The sequence below is a fragment of the Nicotiana tabacum genome, chromosome 15 (assembly GCF_000715075.1).
Source record: "Nicotiana tabacum cultivar K326 chromosome 15, ASM71507v2, whole genome shotgun sequence".
NCBI classification, from domain to species: Eukaryota; Viridiplantae; Streptophyta; class Magnoliopsida; order Solanales; family Solanaceae; genus Nicotiana; species Nicotiana tabacum.
Window position 1 is genome coordinate 95,794,404 of NC_134094.1, and position 21,422 is coordinate 95,815,825.

A 21,422-nucleotide genomic window follows, 5' to 3' on the forward strand; every position below is an offset into this window, starting at 1 on the left:
CCACGTCACCTTATCCCATATAGGTCCGAATGCACAACATAACTGAAATTTCACAATTCAACCTAGCCCACAAGCCTTCAAATCACATTTCCAACATCCTAAATTTCTTATAAGATCAAAAGTTCGCATCTACATACCGTATAAGTCTGAACAAGCTGTACCAAAAGCCGTAACCATAACTCAAATACTCAAATTCAAATACCACATAGCTTGAATGCTCGAAGCAATGTTTTCTAATCATAGTATCGGTTCAAATCAATCCAGTGCCGGTAATAAACCTCATATCAGACAAAACCTCGTTCTAAAACCTTCGTACACTGCCGATGATGAAAGAAACATACCGAATTCATAACCATTCATTAGACCAACAGGTCATGGAGCTCCCGTTCCTTCTGCATGAACTATAGCCAATTTCAAAGCCGACTTCCGATATTATCCTCCCTATTATACCTCAATCAAATCCGATAGCATCCTTTCTAGGCCCAATGACCTCGTCTTATCCAACACGACCACTCTAGTGACATTCCAAATGTACGGAGCTAGCCACAACCCGTGCAATCCGTTCACTAGATAGCAACATTCCAAATGTACCGAATCGTAATAGTGACCCAAACAGGAGAACCGTTCCGCAGGCTCGACGGGTACTACCCCAACGCAATGCTAAGAACCCATCACACACCGCAGAACTATAACATACGAATCTTACACAAAGGATCATATTTCCACATAACTCTGCTGCAATACGCGACCCTATCCAAATACTGGTCCATATGAAACACCTCAATCCACCCTGCTAAAATCAATAACCATGCGCAATTCGACACCAAGTACCCAAAGTGCATTACCATAGCCACAGAGAAGCAAACAACACCATGCCATACAAAACCCAAAAGAACATGACCAATACGCCATCAACCAAGCAATATCCAATACTATTCTCGCTCAAATTCCGCTATAAGGCCACAATAGAACCGCACCATATGTGCATGTAACCAACGAATCACAACTTCTCGTAGCATAGAAGTGTAACTCATAAATCATTTCAGAACACGAATAAGCTTCACATCAACCGAATGGCACATCCTTCAACAATAGTAGTATGGAGTCAACCAATCTAGCTCGGTGTAGAATACACATCCTAATTAGGCCTACCAATAAGCGCTAAATCAACTTTGGTCAGCCACCAATAGATGAATAACCTATGAAAGTCCACAATGACTGAATCATAACACATTTTATCATCTGGCTAGCTCCGTCCACAACTTCACAGTCCACAACCATGAAACAATCTGCTCCTGAGAACTCCCAATCTCCAATTCCATAGAACACACGAATCACCATATTCGATTCCACCTCCACCACCCGAATGCCTAACACCTCTCTCATACACAATTATCCCACGAGAAATACTTTAAAAATTCTTCCGTGCCTCCTGGCCAAAATTTGAATATCAGCAGTGGATCAACCGGGAGAGTGCCGAAATACCAGTGAAGTACCCATAAATCAAAACACACTGTCCCTTATGAAATGTACACTCTCCTCAAGCCATACCAAATAGTAATATTATTTACCTAGTCATCTCAAATCGTCCATGCTGCCTAAGAATTTATGTCCTTCCCTTCAAAACTGAACTGTGACCTTGTACATATAAATCCTATTCCCGCACAACACACCACATCTATTATGCCATCGTGTGACAAGCATAAGAATTCCATTATCAATTCTAGGTCACTAGCAAATTACATACCTTATTAATCCGAAACCACTTTCTTGCTTCCTTTTAGGAGGAAATCATAACACACAACACGTTCCGTATATCGGTAGAAAATATTCGGTTCAAACTATGGTAGAAACCATCATGAACACTTTGAAATCCATTTGCACATAACCAAGCTATCTGAACTGAATTCCTCTAACTCCACCAAGCCACACATGTTGCCAAATCCGAAAGCATTGTCAAGAAACACCCGTAGATACTAGCCACGTCATAAGTACCCAATGAACCGATCATACCCATTAACGTGCTAACCCAACCTACTACCAAGCTGTCATATTTCTCCAAGTCCTTTCCAAATTGCTACTTTTTCCTTGTTAAAACACTACTATCCTTAACTAAAACTTGCCCCGCGAACTCTAGTATAGAATCACACCGCCCCAAGGATTATAAGCCGCTGAATTCCCTTTTTATGTATCCCAAAGATACCACAACCAAAAATGCTTACTCCGAAGAGATTTTATGTGAAACTAAAACTCTTTCCTTCACCTTCTTGATACTGAAATGCATAATTCACAATGATATAAAATGCCACGAATCTCGACACCGTTCAATGCAACTCCCAGTTTTCTAGCCATATATATAAATCTTGAAAATTCCAAATCGCTACATATAAATCTTGAATCCATTAGAACCATTCTTGAGAGTCATCCACTCTACTCAAATCTCGAATTAACCGGCCAAATGGACCGAAACGACCTGTGCCCCATTAGCACACCAACACCCAAGGGAAATAAAGAGTAACCCACACTCCTACGCAACTGAGCAAATTCCCGCTCCATGTACACTACATTCTTCGTGAATAACCACTCCATTATTTTATGGTCCTCCTATAACCATAGAGTGTAATACAACTTGTGTCCATAAATTCCTTTACCTGAGTCATCCTCGATCTTGACCTCTGCAAGTCATAACTGATTCACCAGTATACCCCGAATCGAAACTGATACGACACATAACCGTGCAATCAACTCATCGATAACAGACTCCCCCACTTAGCCTTAAGCTGTAATTATATAAAATTAGAACCCGCAAGGATTTCTCATTCTTAATTACCAAGATCTCGCACTCTTAACCCGCCAGACTTCTCGAAATATTTTATTAAGCTTTTCATGAACATTCTAAATCGTTAGCCACAATCACACATGCGACCTCCTACCGGGTAGCAAGTAATATTCCTCGCAAAAACTTCATCAACATCACGCTACCGCTAGCTGCACACAGGAGATAACCCACCTGTGGAATTCCTTACCAACATCTCCCAATGACACTGCAGTGAGTGCAACGACCACAAAATCCATAAATTCTCCTGAGTTCATGCTCGCCCACCATTTGTATATGTCTGTACTTTCCCTATTGACATCAATTGTACGTTCAACAATACCTTTCAAACTCAAGTCATATTGCACCTGACACGATAATCAGATCTTCACGCCTCTCTTCATTTCAAACACACTCCTTTATGCCTTATTAAATCTTCCTTTGTACAGTAACCGTCACTCCAAATAGAGTCTGCAGGCCAAATCACATACTAACATGATTCCAAACCATTCAACACTTTTTCAAGGCGCACGACTACCCTACCAGTGAATTTGTATGCTAATTTTCCACTCTTACTTCGGTTAAATCACTTCTCCTACTTGACCCGCTAGTACTTAAACCATCGCGAAACTCTTCCCGTCATGTCTTCCCTCATACTTTGCTGCCCAATTGTTGCATCAACACGAAATGCATCTCTATCGTACCAGAACCAATAGAAGGTTACCGACTCTAAGTCTCTTCAAATATTATCTTTCTCGAACCATCAACATCAAAGTACCCATTCACAATCACCATTACTACACAACCACTTACCCTTCTTGAGTCAAAACTCATTGACAGACATGAGAATTTAATTTGCCCCAAAATTTAACAACATGAAAGATCCTTCAAAACATTCACACTCGACTCCGCACGTCACATCAAAACAAAAATCAAGCACCCAATGGTTTTCCATTACATTACAAGAAAACACTTCTCGTCACATTCACATCGTCTTAACACCTCCTGCAGTTATGTCATACTCACCACAAAGCCATTCCACCGCTCATCGAGCTACAAATTCTACTCGTAGGGACATTATCGGACATATGAGTCCAAATGTATAGGTTACAACTAAAGCTACCGAGTCTAAGTTGCGGTCTAACCATGGCCTCAAGTCCTCCAGACTGGCCCAGCACCACAAACACAGAATACACATCTCAACCTTGTTCATAGAATCACAAGCCAGTGATGCACAACCGATACCGACTGCTCATGTGCGCATACAAATGCGTGGAAGGAATTCAAGGAGTTATATTCCAAGCTGAATCAATTCCGCACGATAGAATACAAGAAAGTAAAATTTTCCTAAGGGTTCTGCAGCCTCTCGAAGATAAGTACAGACGTCTCTGTACCGATACGCAAGACTCTACTAAACCCGCTCATGACTCGTGAGACCTATGTAACCTAGTCTCTAATACCAATATGTCACGACCCAAACTAACCCTATCGTGATGGCGCCTATCATGGAACTAGGCATGCCGACTAATTTCCAAAACAAACCGATATTTTTATTTCAAATATAATTTCAAGGCCATTTTACATAAAAACCTTCGAAAAAGGGGTTCAAATCAAAACAAAAGTGCGGAAAGAAAAGCCCGACATCGGGGTGTCACTAGTCATGAGCATCTACTACAATTTGTCTAACAATATCGAGACTAACATAGTCTGGAAAATAGCTAAATACAACTAAAGGAAGATAAGAGGAGAAGAGCACGGGCTGCGATCGCCAAACAGCTACCTTGCTATCCCCGAGAAAATTTACAACCAGAATAATCAACAACCACTACCGTGTCCAGCTACACCTAGATCTGCACACAAGGTGTAGGGAGTAATGTGAGTACGCCAACTCAGTAAGTAATAAATATAAATAAATACTGAGCAGTAGTGACGAGCAATAAAGCATATAAAGTTCATATCATGAAATCTTAGTAAAATACCACATGCTTTTAAAATCAGGGTTTAAATCAAAACATCTCGTTTAAACCCAGTTCCAGTAAAATCACTTAAAGATATTTTTGAGAAGTTTTTCAAACAGAGGCTCAATGCAAAGGTGAGAAAAAATTGATGAAATCATAAACAGCCCATCGGGAAAAACATCACTCATATATAGCCCCTCGGGCAAACCTCACAGTCAACTCATGCCTCTCGGGCATAGCTTACAATCACTCATGCTGCTCGGGCATACCTCACAATCACTCATGCCACTCGGGCATATCTCACAATCACTCATGCCTCCCAGTCGCTCAGCACTCGACACTCACACTTAGTAGGTACCTGCGCTCACTAAGGGTGTGTACAGACTCCGGAGGGCTCCTTCAGCCCAAGTGCTATATAAGGCCAAATCATGGCATAAATCACTCAGGCCCTCGGTCTATATCAAACATGCTTTGGTGTGCAGCCCGATCCCATAAATATCCTCACAAATCAGGCCCTCGGCCTCACTCAGTCATAAACCTCTCAAGCCACTCGGGTATTTCAGTAAAAATAGGGTACTTAGCCCAAAACAACATTTATATGCATCAAAATAGAGTAGGAAAAACTGAGTTATGCAGTAAACAAGTATAACCATGACTGAGTACAGATTTTTAATCGAAAACAGCGATAAGATAGTAAGAATAGGCCCCTAAGGGTCCAAACAGCACTGGCACAAGGCCCAAAACATGGCATTCAGCCCGATTTACAGAAACTCTTTCTAAAACATGTAAGTATTATATAGTTTCAACAAAATATGAAACATAACAGTTTATACGGGATGGACCAATTCCTGATCCCCAACAGTGCACGCACACATGGTCGTCACCTAGCACGTGCGTAACTTAGAAATAATAGAATGATACAAAAAACATCCGGGGTTTCATACCCTCACTACTAGATTTACAATCGTTACTTACCTCAAACCGATCAAGTCCCTGCTCCGTGATGCTATTGTCCATCGATTTAGCCTCCAAATGCTACGAATATATTCACAATCAGTACAATACCATCAATATATGAAAATGGAATGAACAAAGCCATAGATTCACGAAATTTATATCATTATGGATTAGGATTAGTTACTCCAACATTTCTCCTTGAAAGCCTTCGAAAAATCGCCTCTCTCCCAAGTTTCTCAAATCCAAAAATTGAAAAATGAAGACAAAACCATGAGCTGGGGAATTTCTGCACAACATATTCGCACCTGCGGCCAAATGTCCGCTCCTGCAGTCGAATCCTCGCACCTATAAGAACCTCTTATGTCCTCAAATTCCGCACCTGCACCCCAGGTTCCGCACCTTCAGACGCGCATCTGCGCAACACTTCCCCTTCTGCGGAATCGACTCAACTCTTCCTTTCCACATGTACGCTCAAGGCCTTGCACCTGCGGGCTCGCAGATGCGGCCAATCCTTCACACCTGCGTTCCTAGCCTTGGCCTTCCATTTCCTAATCTGAGACTTCCCCAAATGCACCAGCGACCTCGCACCTGCGTCTCCCCCTTTCGTAGGTGCGGAAATATCAGTAGCAGCAGCTTCGGCTGCATTTTCTAACTTCAAAAAATCTGTTAACCACCCGGAATCACCCCGAGGCCCTCAAAACCTCAACCAAAACTATCAAAAAGTCATATATCGACATACAAACTTAGTCGAACCTCCGAATCACTCAAAACAACATCAAAACACCAAATTACCCTCGGATTTAAACCTAAGAACTTCTAAAACTTCCAAATCCGACAACCGATGCCGAAACCAACCAAACCACGTCCGAATGACCTCAAATTTAGCACACATGTCACAAATGACACTACGAACCTAGGCCAACATCCATAATTCCGACCCCGATATCAAAATTTCCACTGCCGACCAAAATCGCCAAATTTCTAACTTTCGCCAATTCAAGCCTAATTCTACTACGGACCTCCAAATCACATTCCGGACGTGCTCCTAAGTCCAAATTCACCTAACAAAGATAATAGAGTAATTCCAATCCGAGGTCAAATGCTAAAAAGTCAAAGTACATCATACGAAGCTACTTATGCCCTCAAACAACCGAGTGAAGTGCAAATGTTCAAAATGACCGGTCGGGTCGTTACACGCGAGTTCCCATCTGCGGCCGTAAGTCAAATTGTGCGTACCATAGATCCCTTATTCTGCAGGCATGACTAAACTGTACAACCCCACTATGTCTTATAATTTCTCCCTTACCTACATGTCTATTGTATTTGTTTGAACAATAAATTGCAACTAACAACCTCCTCTGCTTGATACAGATAATGGTTTGATCAAGAGGACGAGGCGACACTTCAAAAGGGAGAGGTAAGTCTTCTCGGGGTCGAGGAAAAAGTGCCTTGACCCTTGGCCAGCCCAAGACAATAAGAAAGAAATCAACAACTAGCAGAGGGAGAAGTGCAGACCTCTTCGAGTCTTGCTCATACGTCCCGTCTAGGGAAGTGTCGGAGGGAAACTCATCCTCTATTCAAGAGCAGTTGGCCGTACTGTTGAGGCTGCAAAGGATATATTAGCTCATGGACGAGTTCATCTCATAGCACTTCTGAGGGATCGGAGAGTGCTAATCAGGCTTTTGAGACATCGGCTACACCAGTCCCATAGGCACAGGTTCCTCATGATATACCCGATGATGGGAGAGGGGGAGATGCTACGGCTTTAGGCCTTGTACGATCAAAGAAGAAAGAGTTTTACGCGGATCGCTTTGTCAGCCTGGCCGCCTTCACTAGTTTCCGTATGTGGAGGTCAGTGAGGTCGCTAAATCTTGAGTGACAGTTTCTGTTTAAGGATTTGGAGAAGTAAAACCCAGCTATATTGAGATAGTTCAGGGCACGAAAGGGGCGAATGTGGTTCACCGAGAGAGTGGAGGATGCTAAAGAATACATTGTCCGAGAATTTTATGTCAATGTTGCTCATATGAAGAAAGGGACGAAGGTGACCAAAGTGCGTAACCTCAAGGTGAGGTTTGATCAGCATAAGCTAAATGCATATTTAGGCTTTGAATGCGCACTGAAGGATGAAGTCCAACCTTGGTTGGCTGAGTCTCTAGAACCACCAAGGCCACCACCACCATAGATCGTTGCTAGGGTTCCCATCCACCGGAACACTCTGAGTTTTGAGACAAAGGGGTGGCAAACCTTTGTCTTCAACAGACTGGATTCAAGCCAGAATGAGGATCAACTTCCTATCCCTCGGGCAGTGCTTGAGGATTCCATCATGGCCAGTTACCCAATCAATGTGGGCGTCGTGATGTCGGCCAACATTTTATTGATTGCACCACTAACAACTCAGCCTACCCATATCCCAACCCTATCACAAAGTACCTCACCGATGCAAAGGTAGAGCCAAGGGATTTTGACACAAATGTGAAGGAAAATAATCCCTTCGATTTGTATTCACTGATGGATGCGAGCAACCCAAAAAAGAAAGACCAGCCTTCTACCACCACAATCTAGTCTGATGAGCCAATAGTGGTAGCTTCTGAGCAGCTGATCTTCTATCCACCTCTGTCGAGCCCTCTACTAGTGCCACCGCTATGCCTCCACCATCATCTTCAGCACCTACCAAAACCTCTAGAGTTGCGCTAAAGCCAGTGCATATGCCCACAGTTCCCTTATCTACTCTGCGAGTCTCCTAGACATTGGTGAGTTTCAACAACTGGATACAAATATCTACTTCTAAGTTGTCTGACATGTCTAGTACTGTTGCATCGCAGTCTACCTCTCAGGCACCACAGGCTCCTTCTGACATTGATGAGACACTGAAGAAGGTTTTAGAGAACCAGAAGACGATCATAGATACCTTGGTACAGAACAGGTCAATGATTGAGGAGCTGGGAAAGGAAGTAAAGAAGATGAGGAAGTCCTAGGTCAGCAATAAATCAGTGGACATGCTCCGGAGGGAGGTGACTAGACTTGCTATAGCTGGCGACCTTCCTTTTTACATGCTGCTTTACCCATATCAGTCCGCCCCAGATCCTTCATCACCATCTGCATCGGTAGCACTAGCTGGCCACTCTGACGAGCCAGACCTTGTTGCCGACACTGCCGAAGCAATGCGTGAGATGTTCGCCAACCTAGCCACACTTAGATTTGATGATGATGAAATTCAGTTGGCTGATCTTGAGGGAGATGACATTGTTGGGGATACAGAGATGTCCAAGGATCCATATGGAGTTTTCTTCACCCTCTCCTCTTTTACTCTTATTTTGCTAAGCATTGGGGACAATGATTACTTTTATTTGGGGGGTGGAGTTTAATTGACATATTGGTACACTTTGATACATTTGGTCTGTAATAATTTGATGATAATCTTTCTCTTCTTATTTGCATTTATCTAGCTTCTCTCTCTTCTCTTATGTATAATTATCTCTCTTGAGTAGTTTTTGCTTATTAGCTATGTTATTTTTTCAATATTAGCCTTTGTTTTGATAAGTAGCTTCTTTTTATGCTTTGGCAGATAATAAGCCTTTGGTTTTCTTAACGCCACAGTTCTTTCCAAAGGTAGTTGTTGTGTGAACTGGGTGACTCGTCCCAACGATGCATGGTATGCCAACCTTCTTAAGGGAAAGAGTCCATTTTTGTGTTTGGGTAATAATAATAGTAGTAATGAATAAAAATACCTAATCAAGTCATGCTCGAAGAGTCAACCATTCTTCAATTGGTACTAACACACTTAACTACATGCTTGTGGTTATAAATAAGGTTTTTGAAAGAAATATTTCTATTTAGTGACTTTGAGACTCTTGAGTTGACTTTGGTAATGTCACGACCCAAAATCCAAACCGTCGTGATGGCACCTAACCCAACCCGCCAGGTAAGCCAATTAATAAAATAACATAATATAATAATACTGATGTAAATCAAATATGAGATAAATGAATTAATACAACTTCCCAAGGGATGGTAGTACAAACCGTGAGCTACTAAGATATAGAGTTTACAAAGCTGGTTTGAAATAAAATACACCATCTATTTGAAATATACATGAACATATCTGAAATACTAAAGCTACCAAGATCAAGAGGGAGCTATGACTAGAACATAGGAACATCTTTAGATCCATCTCCCGCCATACGCAGCTACATCAGCATCCAACATCTGCACGCAGGGTGTAGAAGTGTAGTATGTGTACAACCGACCTCGCGTACTCAATAACTAACAAATCTAACCTTAAGTTGAAAGTAGTGACGAGCTGGGACAATGGTCTGGGTACAACTCCAATAACTAGCAATAGTTCATAACAATATGATAAAGATAGTACAAGAAATAATTCATTTGGTTCACAGTTACTGAAAATAGGCATGCTTTTCAAGTATAAGAGTAGATCCTAGACCTTTCGCCGAAAACCTCAAAAATATATGAATAAGGTTGAAAACTGTGATTTTCCTAAACACCTTTCAACAATAAAAAAATGTTTCATTTTTCAGATAGCACGAGGAAAATACATATATATGCCCACATGTCAATATAGAGGTGAAATCATAAATGTCACCAAAACTGGGTAGCATGAGGAAATGCATATTTAAGTCTATATCTCAAGTACACATGTCAAATGCAATGCATATCAATTATAAACTCATGTACTCACACTCTCAGAGTACTCAATCTCATTGTCTTGTATTCTCACTCATCATGCTTAATACTCAAAATACGCAGTCACTCAGTACTATACAGGGTAGATCCAGCTCACATGCAAATAAACCAAGGCAGATCCAGTCCAAGATGCAAAAAAATAAAACCAGGACAGATCCGGCCCAATGCAAATAAACCAGTGGAAATCATGCCCAATGAAAATGAACCAGGGCCGATCCAGCCCAAGTTCTATAATAAGACAAATCCTAGCTTGAATCAATAAATCTTGTTGTGGCGTGCAACCCGATCCCATAAATATCACTCACAACAAGCCCTCAGTCGCACTCATTCATCAATCTCTCCAGTCTCTTGGGCTCACAACACTTATGCCAAGCAGCCCAATCAATGATATGAGATGTGACAATATACAATAACAGAGACTGAGATATGATATTTAATGATAAATGTGACTGAGTACATAACTGCAATTAAGCAAATAACTTATCAGTAAAGAACGACCAATGTGGGTCACAGTGGTACCATCATATAGCCTAAACATGATTTCTAGCATGAATCATAGATCAAGTGCCCTTACACATAGAGTACAGTAAAAATGTTCAGATAAGATAGTTACAAAATTCCATATAATCGACTAAATCACAAATTATACGGTGCACGCCCACACACCCATCACCTAGCATGCACGTCACGTCAACATCAATCACATAACACGCAATTCGAGGTTTCATACCCTCAACACCATTTTAGAAGTGTTACTTACCTCGAACAAGACAAATCCAATACCGATCAAGGCAAGCAATGCTCCAAGAATGCCATCCCATGCATACCGACCTCTGAACGGCTCGAAACTAGCCAAAAGCAACTCAAATACATCAATTAATACCTAAGGAAACAATTCCAAATGATAAAGGTCGAACCTTAAGCAAAAGCCCAAAATCAACTCAAATGTCAAACCCGGGCTCGCCCCTCGGAACCCGACAAACACTTACAAGAATCCGACATCCGAGTCAATTATGAGTCCAATTATACAAGTTTCACCCAATTCCGACTCTGGATCGATGTTCGCAACTCAAAAACTCATTCTATGAAACTCTAGTCTAAAATCCCCAATTTTCTCTATAAAACGCATAACCCAATTACCAAAAATAAAGATAGAATCACGAAATATAATCAAAACTGAGTGTAGAACACTTACCCCAATCCATGTGGTGAATATCGCTGCAAGAATCGTCTCAATCCGAGGTCTATAGCTCCAAATATGAATAAAATGACCAAACCCTTGATTTAAAGCTTATGCCCAGCCAGTTTCGCGTTTGCGAACACATGAGCCGCTTATGCGACATGAACTCCGCTTCTACGTACTCCACTAGTTAGCTTACCTCTCGCACCTACGGATCTCCATCAGCTTCTGCACAACCGCAGGAGTGAAGCCAAACACGCTTCTGCGCTCCAGCCCGCTTCTGCGTCAAAGACCATCGCTTCTGCAGGGCTGAAGATGTGCCACAATTTCCACACCTGTGAAGACTCCAAACTCCACCCACTTTTCGCGGGTGCGGTCGCATTACAGCTTCTGCGATCACCGCACCTGGGCAAAAACCAACCACAGGTGCGCAACACCAGAACCAACACTCCTTCCGCAATGTAGCATGAGACAAAATTAATCCGAACCATGTCCGAAACTTACCCGAGCCTCTTGAGACCAGGTCAAAATATACCCATAAGGCCCATAACATAACACGGACCTACTCGAGGCCTCAAATCACACATAACAACATCAAAACGATGAATCACACCTCAAATCAAACTTGAATTAACTTTGAATATTCAACTTCCAAAACTCATGCCGAAACATATCAAATCAACCCAAAATAAACTCAAATATTTGCACACAAGCCCCAAATAACATAATGAAGATATTCTAATTCCCGAAATCACAATCCGAATCTGATATCCACAAATTTCCAACTTTTGCCAATTAGTGTCGGATCCTTCTAGAAACATCCAAATCCAAATCCGGGCATGCGCCCGAGTCCAAAATCACCATCTGGACCTAACAGAACTATTAAAACTCCATTTGAGGTCAAATTCACGAAAGGAAAACTTGGTCAACTCCTCCAACTTAAAGCTTCAACGATGAAATTCATTCTTCCAAATCAATTCCTTATAACCTAAAAACCAAAACCGATGATTCACACAAGTCATAATACATCATGCGAAGCAACTCATGCCCCCAAACTACCGAGCGAAATGCAACTGCTCAAAACGACCGATCGAGTCGTTACATCCTCCCCCACTTAAACATACGTTCGTCCTTGAACATGCTAAGAGTCGTTCTAAAGCCATCAAATAGCCATGTAACCTTACCATGCACATACCCGAGGGTGATCCCACGTCACCCTAATTCATATAAGCCTAACGACACTACCAAACTGAAGATCCTTAATCCAACCTTAGGACATAAACCTTGGAACCCAATTTCCAACATCCAGAAATCCCTACAAGGCCCGAATCTCGAATGCATACACTATATAAGTATGAACAAGCTCTATCAATCCATAACCATAGCCCAAGATGTGATCACATGATATACCACATAACTCAAATACTCATAGCAATAATGATCGACCATAATATTTGCTCGAAGCAAACCCGGTACCGGTAATAAACCTTATATATAAGTAGTTATGGAGCTCCCTCTCCTTCGACAAGAATTTTAGCCAATTTCTAAGACGATCAATGACATTATCCTTCCAAAGATACTGCAAACAAATCTGATAGCACCCGTTCTAGGTCCGATGACCACATCTCATCACACAATCACTCTAGTTACATGCCATATCAATACAACCTAAAACCATAACCCACACAATCCGTGCACCAATAAGCAAAACCCAAATGTACCTAATCATGGAAAATGAATCAAACTAGAGAACCATCCCGCAAGTTCAACAAGTACCGTCACAACCGCAATGCTACAAACCCATCTTACATAGTAGAATCAAGACACGCGAATCTAACATAAAGGATCATATCCCTACATAACCCAGTTGCAATGCGTGACCCTATCAAAACATGGGTCCATATGAAATACCTCAAGCCACCATGCCCAAAATCAACAACTACACGCAATTAAACATCAAATGCACAAAGTGTATGACCATAACCACGGAGAAGAAAATAGCACAATATATCATAGTCCGGAGAGAACATAACCAAGGCACAATCAACCTTCGACACCCCAATAACCATCTCTCTCAAATACCGCTACAATACCCAAACAGAACCTCACCATGTGTGCTTATAATCGACAAATCACAATCCCTCGTAGCATAGAAGAGTAACACATAGATCATATAAGAACACGAATAAGCTCAACTCTACCGGATGGCACGTCCCTCGACAATAACAGTACTGAGTTAACTAATCCGGCCTGGTGTAGAATACACATCCTCATTAGACCTGCCCATGGACCCCAAATCCACTCTAGTCACCCACAAATAGATACATAACCCTCCGAAAATCCACAATGGTTGATCCATAACACATACTATCATCTAACTAGCTTTGGCCACATCTTCACATTCAACAGCCACAAAACAATCTGTTGTTGAGAACTCCTGATCTCCAAGTCCATAGAACACATGAATAACCATATCTGATCTGAACCCCACCGCCCGAATGTATAACATATCTATCATACACAATCATCCCACGTGGGATACCGTCTATGCCACATAGCAAAATCTAAATATCAGTTGTCGATCAACCAGGAGAGTACCGCAAAATCAATGAAGCATCCGTAAGTCTGAACACGGTACACCTTCTGAAATGTGCACGCTTCTCGGTAATTGGCAAGTAGTTATAACATTCATCTACATATCTGAAACTGTCCATGCTGTCAAAAATTCATGACCTTCCCTTTTAAATACAGACTGTGACCTTGCACATGAAATCTCAATCTCACTTAACACACCACATCTATCATGCCATCGTAGAAACGGTATGAGAACCTCATAATCAACTCTGAGTCGCAAGCAAAATGTATACTCAATTGGTCAGGGACCTTCCATTTGATCTCATCCAAGAGAAAATCACAATACGCCACATATTTCCTTAAGCTGGTAGGAAATGTACACCTCTAACCATGGTAGAAATCCTCGAGAGCATTTTGAAACCCATTAGCACACAATTAGGCCGTCAGAACTGAATCTCTGTAACTCAACAAAGACATGCAGGTCGCCAAATACAAGAGTATTTCCGCCGAGAACCTGTAAAGACTTACCAATTCATATGTACCCAAAGAACCGGCCATATCTATTACCTTGCTGATCCAACCTACTACCAAGTTTTACTATTTATCTGATTTCCTTCTGAATTACCCTGATGATGACACTTCTTATTTCCAGAACACCATGATCCTTAACCAAAACTCACCCTGTGAGATCCTAAAATAAAATTGTACCACCCTAAGGCCCATAAGCCATTGTATGAAAAATGCTCACTACATAGGCTGCAAACAAGAACAGTAACTAAACAGACAAAAATGGTAACGTCTATTTCGACCGGTGGTGAAAATCCGCCGGACCACACCCAACAAATGCATAACAACACTGCGCACAAACCCTAGGTAGGCTCCCCTATCATTTCTTCCCCATCTGCTGAAGAAATCAACAATGGCAGAAATGGATGCTTACCAAACAATTGCCAGGAGATAGCAAAGATACACTGCAACATCACTAGGTCAAAATGACTGATTGAAATCAATGGAGATTACTCAACACACCATTTACAATCAACCTACAAAGTCTCAGACTACATCACAACAGGAAGCCTCGATTCAGAATAGGAGAACAATAACGACAAATAGTGGTTGGTCTCGAATGGAACTACAAATGACCAAGTTAGTCAAAACCAATGCCAATCCGCTACAATTGATCTGGATATTGATCCCAACCCCTCAAACAACAACCACGATGAGCAATTCATTACAAAATGATAGAACCCAATATACGCAGAATCGCATATGCCATCTTTTCGACAAAATGCCAAGGTCAGTTTTGATATCAATTTTAATGAATAGATGAATGGTTGTGCTTCACAAAGTCATGTTGAGCTTAGTTGTCATGAAAATGCAATAAAACAAACACAAAAAGAGGTTGAAAAAAATGGCACCTATAGTAGCAACCACATTGCCAGCACATGTTGCCCTTACTAATACTGATGTACAAGCTGTGATTGAATTGGATGGAAACGATTTAATGCCAGTTCGTGGAAGTCATCGGCATGTTCAATTTTAATCGCATGTTGAGAACCTTGTTGCGCGACCAAATGTTGCCCCTGATATTGTGATGTTAAATGAATGTAATGTTCCTGCCCATTCAACTGGACAAAGATCATTTGAGCAGTCTCCTGATAACAAAGACAAAGCTGTCAAACCAACTCATACTGATCAGCTACATCCAACCCCTTCTTCAACAACATTAATTCATTCAGCTAATGTCTCTATAGCTCATCTGACCAATGAAAATGAGTCTTTAACTACTCAAGCACACCCTCAACTTGCTCAGATAACACCTTCATCAACCTTTCCTAAAATATCTACCAAATTTGACAATCTTCCAAGTACTCATTACCAAATGTTAGCTACAAGCCAGCACCAGAACACCAGCAAACCTAGCTTAAAGCCAAAAAAACTACCTTTCAAGACAAACCCCAAAATCAAGCAATCTCTTCAGCACCTGCATACACAAACACAAAGAACTCATCCAACTTAACTCAACTAAAAAACCCTAACACCTATAAACTACCAGCAACGTTTAACCAAAATACCCAACCTCACCACATTATAACAAATACCCATCCCAAGCTTATAGCTACGAGTGCCTAACAAAATAAAACTAGTAACTACCCTGCTCCTCCACCATCTACTATCACTCAATATCTAGCTACAAAGTTAAGAGCTAGGCATGTTTCAGAGATAACACCAATAAAGTTCACACCTCCCAGAATCACTACCAAACAGGACCAACCAACTGTTATTTTTACCAGGACAGATTATATGGTCACATTGGATAAAAGATGCCAATATACAATTGTGGGCAAATTCCTTAACACAATGCTTAGAATGGAACAAATAAGGAGAATATTCATAGCACAAACAGAACTCGGAGGAGGAGTTAAAATAGCTCATTTCAATGCAAGAACAATCTACATTGACTTAGACAATGAGTATCATCACATTACTATTTGGACAAAATCATTCATGTTCATCCAAGGTCAAAGAATGGAATTGCAAGCTTGGACACCCAATTTCAATCCAAATGAGGATAATCCTATTATTCCTGTTTGGGTAGTCATTCCAGAACTTCCATGGCATTTATACTATAGGGGAAGTGTTGCAAAAGTCAAGATGCAGGTGTATTTGACTAAGGACACGCCTCATCATGTTTGGCTAGGATTTGATAAAGATCAGAATGTGAATGGGGATGGCCAGTGACTGGAAGTAATATATAAAGATCTACCATATTACTACTTACACTGCAGGCACTTGGGTCATGAAGAGTACAACTGCACTATCAGAAAAAGGGAAGAAAAAGAGAAGAAGAAAGCAGCAGTAACAGCTCACACTGCTAACAATCACCTTACAAACAAGCTAAAGGGAACAACTGCAACACCACAGGAGCAAATGGTACAGGGATAGTAAAATGATAAGACTTGCGACCAAAAAATTGAGGAACAATGCAAAATTGAGGAGCAACAAGGAAGAATAAATCATAAAAGTAATTGTGCAACAACCAAAAAAGGATAACCATTCCAACGATCGATGGCAATCTCAAAAACAAAAGAATTTCAAGGGAATAAACCAGAAAAATAAGCAAAAGAAACAGACACTGCCACAACAACAAGCACTTGAGACACATTTATCCATACCCTCCCAGCCCTTAGGTATAATGAGCAAATCACAATGTGCTCTACCAAAGCCACTGGAGACTGTATCAGATGCCATTCATAATACTGCTGATAGTGCTGATGCGTGTAATTGAGGATAAATTAGTGCACAGGAACCACCTAATGAGACAGGGCACTTTACTGGAATAACAGCTCCTCAGATAGTTCATGAGTCTGCTCAGGTAGGTGGTAACACCAGCATAGTAAACCAACCATCCACTACAGCAAATCAGGCAAGCACACAGAAAAATAGGGATTCTAGAATTGTCAATAATGTGACTTTTGAATCTGATAGTAAGGGCAGGGACAAGCTCAAAGAACAACATCAGAAGCATAAAATTTTGGAATATCTAGATAACCAATATCTAAGAACTGCTGAAAAATCAAATTCCAATCCTAAAGCTGTAGAGCTGACCATAAGCTTTATCTCTACTGATACTGGGCAAAATGCTTGAGGGACAAAAGAAAATACCGTTGACTTGGTTCAAAGGAGCTTTGGAATGCATAAGGAAACACTTAATGTGACCCTCAACCACTCATGTTAGGAAGTACCATCTCAGACATTTGTGGACTCACCTAATTAAAATGGAAAAATTACAGGATCTATACAACTAGGAGAGGTGAAGTAAGTTCAGAGGAAGATACAAGACTAAGACTTGATGATCAAAGAGTTAATTCAATGCTAGCATAAGTTAATACAGAGGTACCCTGGAAGGCTTTGGACACCAACAAAACTGGGGAACTAGTAACCAACATTGAAGGTACAATGGTAATATTACCAGACAGGGAGAAGTTCAGTAATGCTGATGCAGAGATATATCACCAGATACTTAGGTCATCCTCTCAAAATGTAGATGGGAAGGATCCAACAATTGTGTATGAGCAGGTAGGGTCATCCATAATTCCTAGGGAGTCAGCAACAATTGATACACTGCCTATTGCAATTGCATCAACCACTGGATCTCCAATGGAGATTCAAATCAATATACCACTGCAATCTCCTGCTCAAATTATACATGACATTATTGCACACAAGGAACTGCCTTTGAAAATTCATAAAGCCTTGGGCACTAATGAACAACTAAAAGATAAAGGTGTTGATGAATCTACAGCTGGGAATTTCAAGTATGTGGCAAGGGAAGGAGATTTGTCACCTAGGACTGTATCTAAACAAGGTAATAAAGGAAGGAAGCAAACTCATCACAAGGAACAACAACTTCCTGCAAGATTACTGCCCAAGAGGGCAGCCTCCACCACTAGATGATGATTAAGACACTCATATAGAATATAAGGTCTGTTAAAACTCAGCAGGCCTTTCAGAGAATTATCAACATGCAAAAGGAACATGGTTTTTTAATTATAGCACTCATGGAGTCTTTCCACAAGCAGAGGCTTATTCAGAACTATAGGAGGAGGCTAGGCATGGAAGCAACAATATCTAATATCAATGGCAAGATATGGCTATTTCTTGATGCTATGGTCTGGTGGGATATGGTGATTAACACTGACCAAAAACTTACTATCATGGTTTATCATCAAGATATTGAGAAGCACATCATTCTGGAAAGATTAGATTTATGGGATAATCTATACTACCTTGCTAGAGACATGGAATTACCTTGGGCAGTTGGAGGGGACGTCAATGTGGTTCTTAATGAAGAAGAGAAGATTGGTGGACTACCAGTTTACCCTCAAGAATATAAAGACTTTGCCTTCTATGTAAACTCCTATGGGCTATTTGAAATGGGGTACAAAGGAAGTCCATTCACATGGTGGAATGGGAGAGCAAACTCAGAATGCATATTCAAAAGGTTAGAGAGAATTTTTGTCAATGTGTCATTCCAGATTTTATTCCCTAGTACAAAAGTGGAGCACTACATCAGAACAGGTTCTGACCATGCACCACCACTGATGAGTAGTGGTAAGCAGACTACTCGAATTGCCAAACCTTCAAATTTCTGAATTTCTGGCAAATTATGCCTCTTTTATGGAGGTAGTTATACAGAATTAGCCGGCTGATTTCACAGGTGACCCTTTCTTATGTTCAAACATAAACTAAAAAGAGTTAAGATTGTTCTTTCAAAATAGAGTAAGCTCACTTATGGGGACATCTCTAAACAACTAGCTTTAAGAGAAGTTGTGGTCAGAGTAAAGGAAATACTATTTGAAGAAGAACCAACAGTAGAGTATAGAATTGTACTTCAGAAAGCACAATCCGAGTTAAACAGATATCTGAGCATGGAAGAGAAGTATTTGAAACAAAAAGCAGGAACGTCCTGGTTTGCATAAGGAGATAGAAATACTAGATTTTTCCACAACCATGTCAATGGTAAAAGGCAAAAGCTCCAACTTAAGAGAATACATAATCATGATGGTGCTTGGATTGAGTCACAAGATTAGTTGGTTGATGCAGCAGTAGAAATTTACCGGAAGTAGTTTTCATAAGAAGATGACCCTACATGCTCTAAGCTCCTAAACAATGTACCTACAATGGTGTCTAGTGATTAGAACTTAGAGCTTTGTAGAATTCCTACAATCGAGAAGGTAAAAGCAGCAGTATTTGCATTGAATGCTGAGAGTGCAAGTGATCCAGATGGTTTCACAAGAATTTTCTTTCAAGAATGTTGGGATATAATAGGAGAAGATATACATGAAATGCTGTAACTGTTTTATGGAGGAAGTTCTTTGCCTAAGTCTATAACGCACACAAGCCTTGTCTTGCTTCCAAAAAAACATAGATTCAAACATTCACTGATCTCACACCTATAAGCTTAAGTAATTTTATAAATAAAGTGATATCTAGAGTTTTTCATGATAGGTTGGAAAAGATACTACCTTCTATGATCTCTTCTGACCAATCAAGATTTGTCAAGGGAAGAAGTATATTTGAAAACATCTTATTAACTCAGGAGATTGTTACTGACATAAGGTTAAGGGAAAAACCTGCCAATGTAGTTATCAAACTTGACATGGCAAAAGCATATGATAGGGGAGTTGTTTAATGATTCTTGAACATGTACTTGTTTTGAGTGCCTATTTATTTTCTATCGGGATCTATGGATTGATCACAAGTCAAAATATGGTTCTCTTGGAAGTATTTAATGCATGTTTTGAGGAAAATGGGATTTGCAGAATGTTTCATCAACATGGTGTGGAATCTACTATCCAACAACTGGTATTCTGTTCTGATTAATGGTCAACCTTCAGGTTTCTTTCACTCAACAAGAGGTGTCAAGCAAGGGGATCCTCTCTCCCCAGCCCTATTCATACTCTCTGCAGAGGTACTGTATAGGTCTTATAATAAGCTATTTGAAGATCAGAGATTCAAGGGTTTTGGCATGCCCAAGTGGATTGATCCATTGTATCGTTTCTCCTATGCAAACGACACTATAATCTTTGCTTCAACTGATTCATACTATTTAAAGAAGATTATAGAAGTCTTGTACAAGTACGAGCACACTTCTTGCCAAATAATCAACAAGACAAGGAGTTCCTTTTATATGCACTCTACTGTGTCTGCAAGACTGTTCAACTCTGTAGGTACTATTACAGGATTCTCAAGGCGTGAGTTTCCATTCACTTATCTTGGAAGTCCAATATTCTACAAAAGAATAAGTACGGATTATTACAATGGCTTGATTAAAAATGTGAAGGCAAAGATGCATTATTGGAAAGGGAAGCTACTATCCTACGGGGGGAAAGCTACATTAATCACAAGTGTCCTACAAAGCATGCCTACGCACATACTTTCTATCCTTGATCCACCTAACAATGTACTTGAACACATTCATAAAACCTTTGCTAGGTTCTTCTAAAAACCTTTGCTAGGTTCTTCTAGAGTAACAAGGATGAAGGTAGAAGTAGACATTGGACAAAATGGAAAAATCTTTTCCTACCAAAGGAAGAAAGGAGGGGGGGGGGTAGGTTTTAGATCTCTGTACGATGTCTCTAGAGCTTTATTTTCTAAATTATGGAGGAAATTTAGGACATAGAAGTCCTTATGGTCTAATTTCATATGTAACAAATACTGTAAAAAGGAGCTG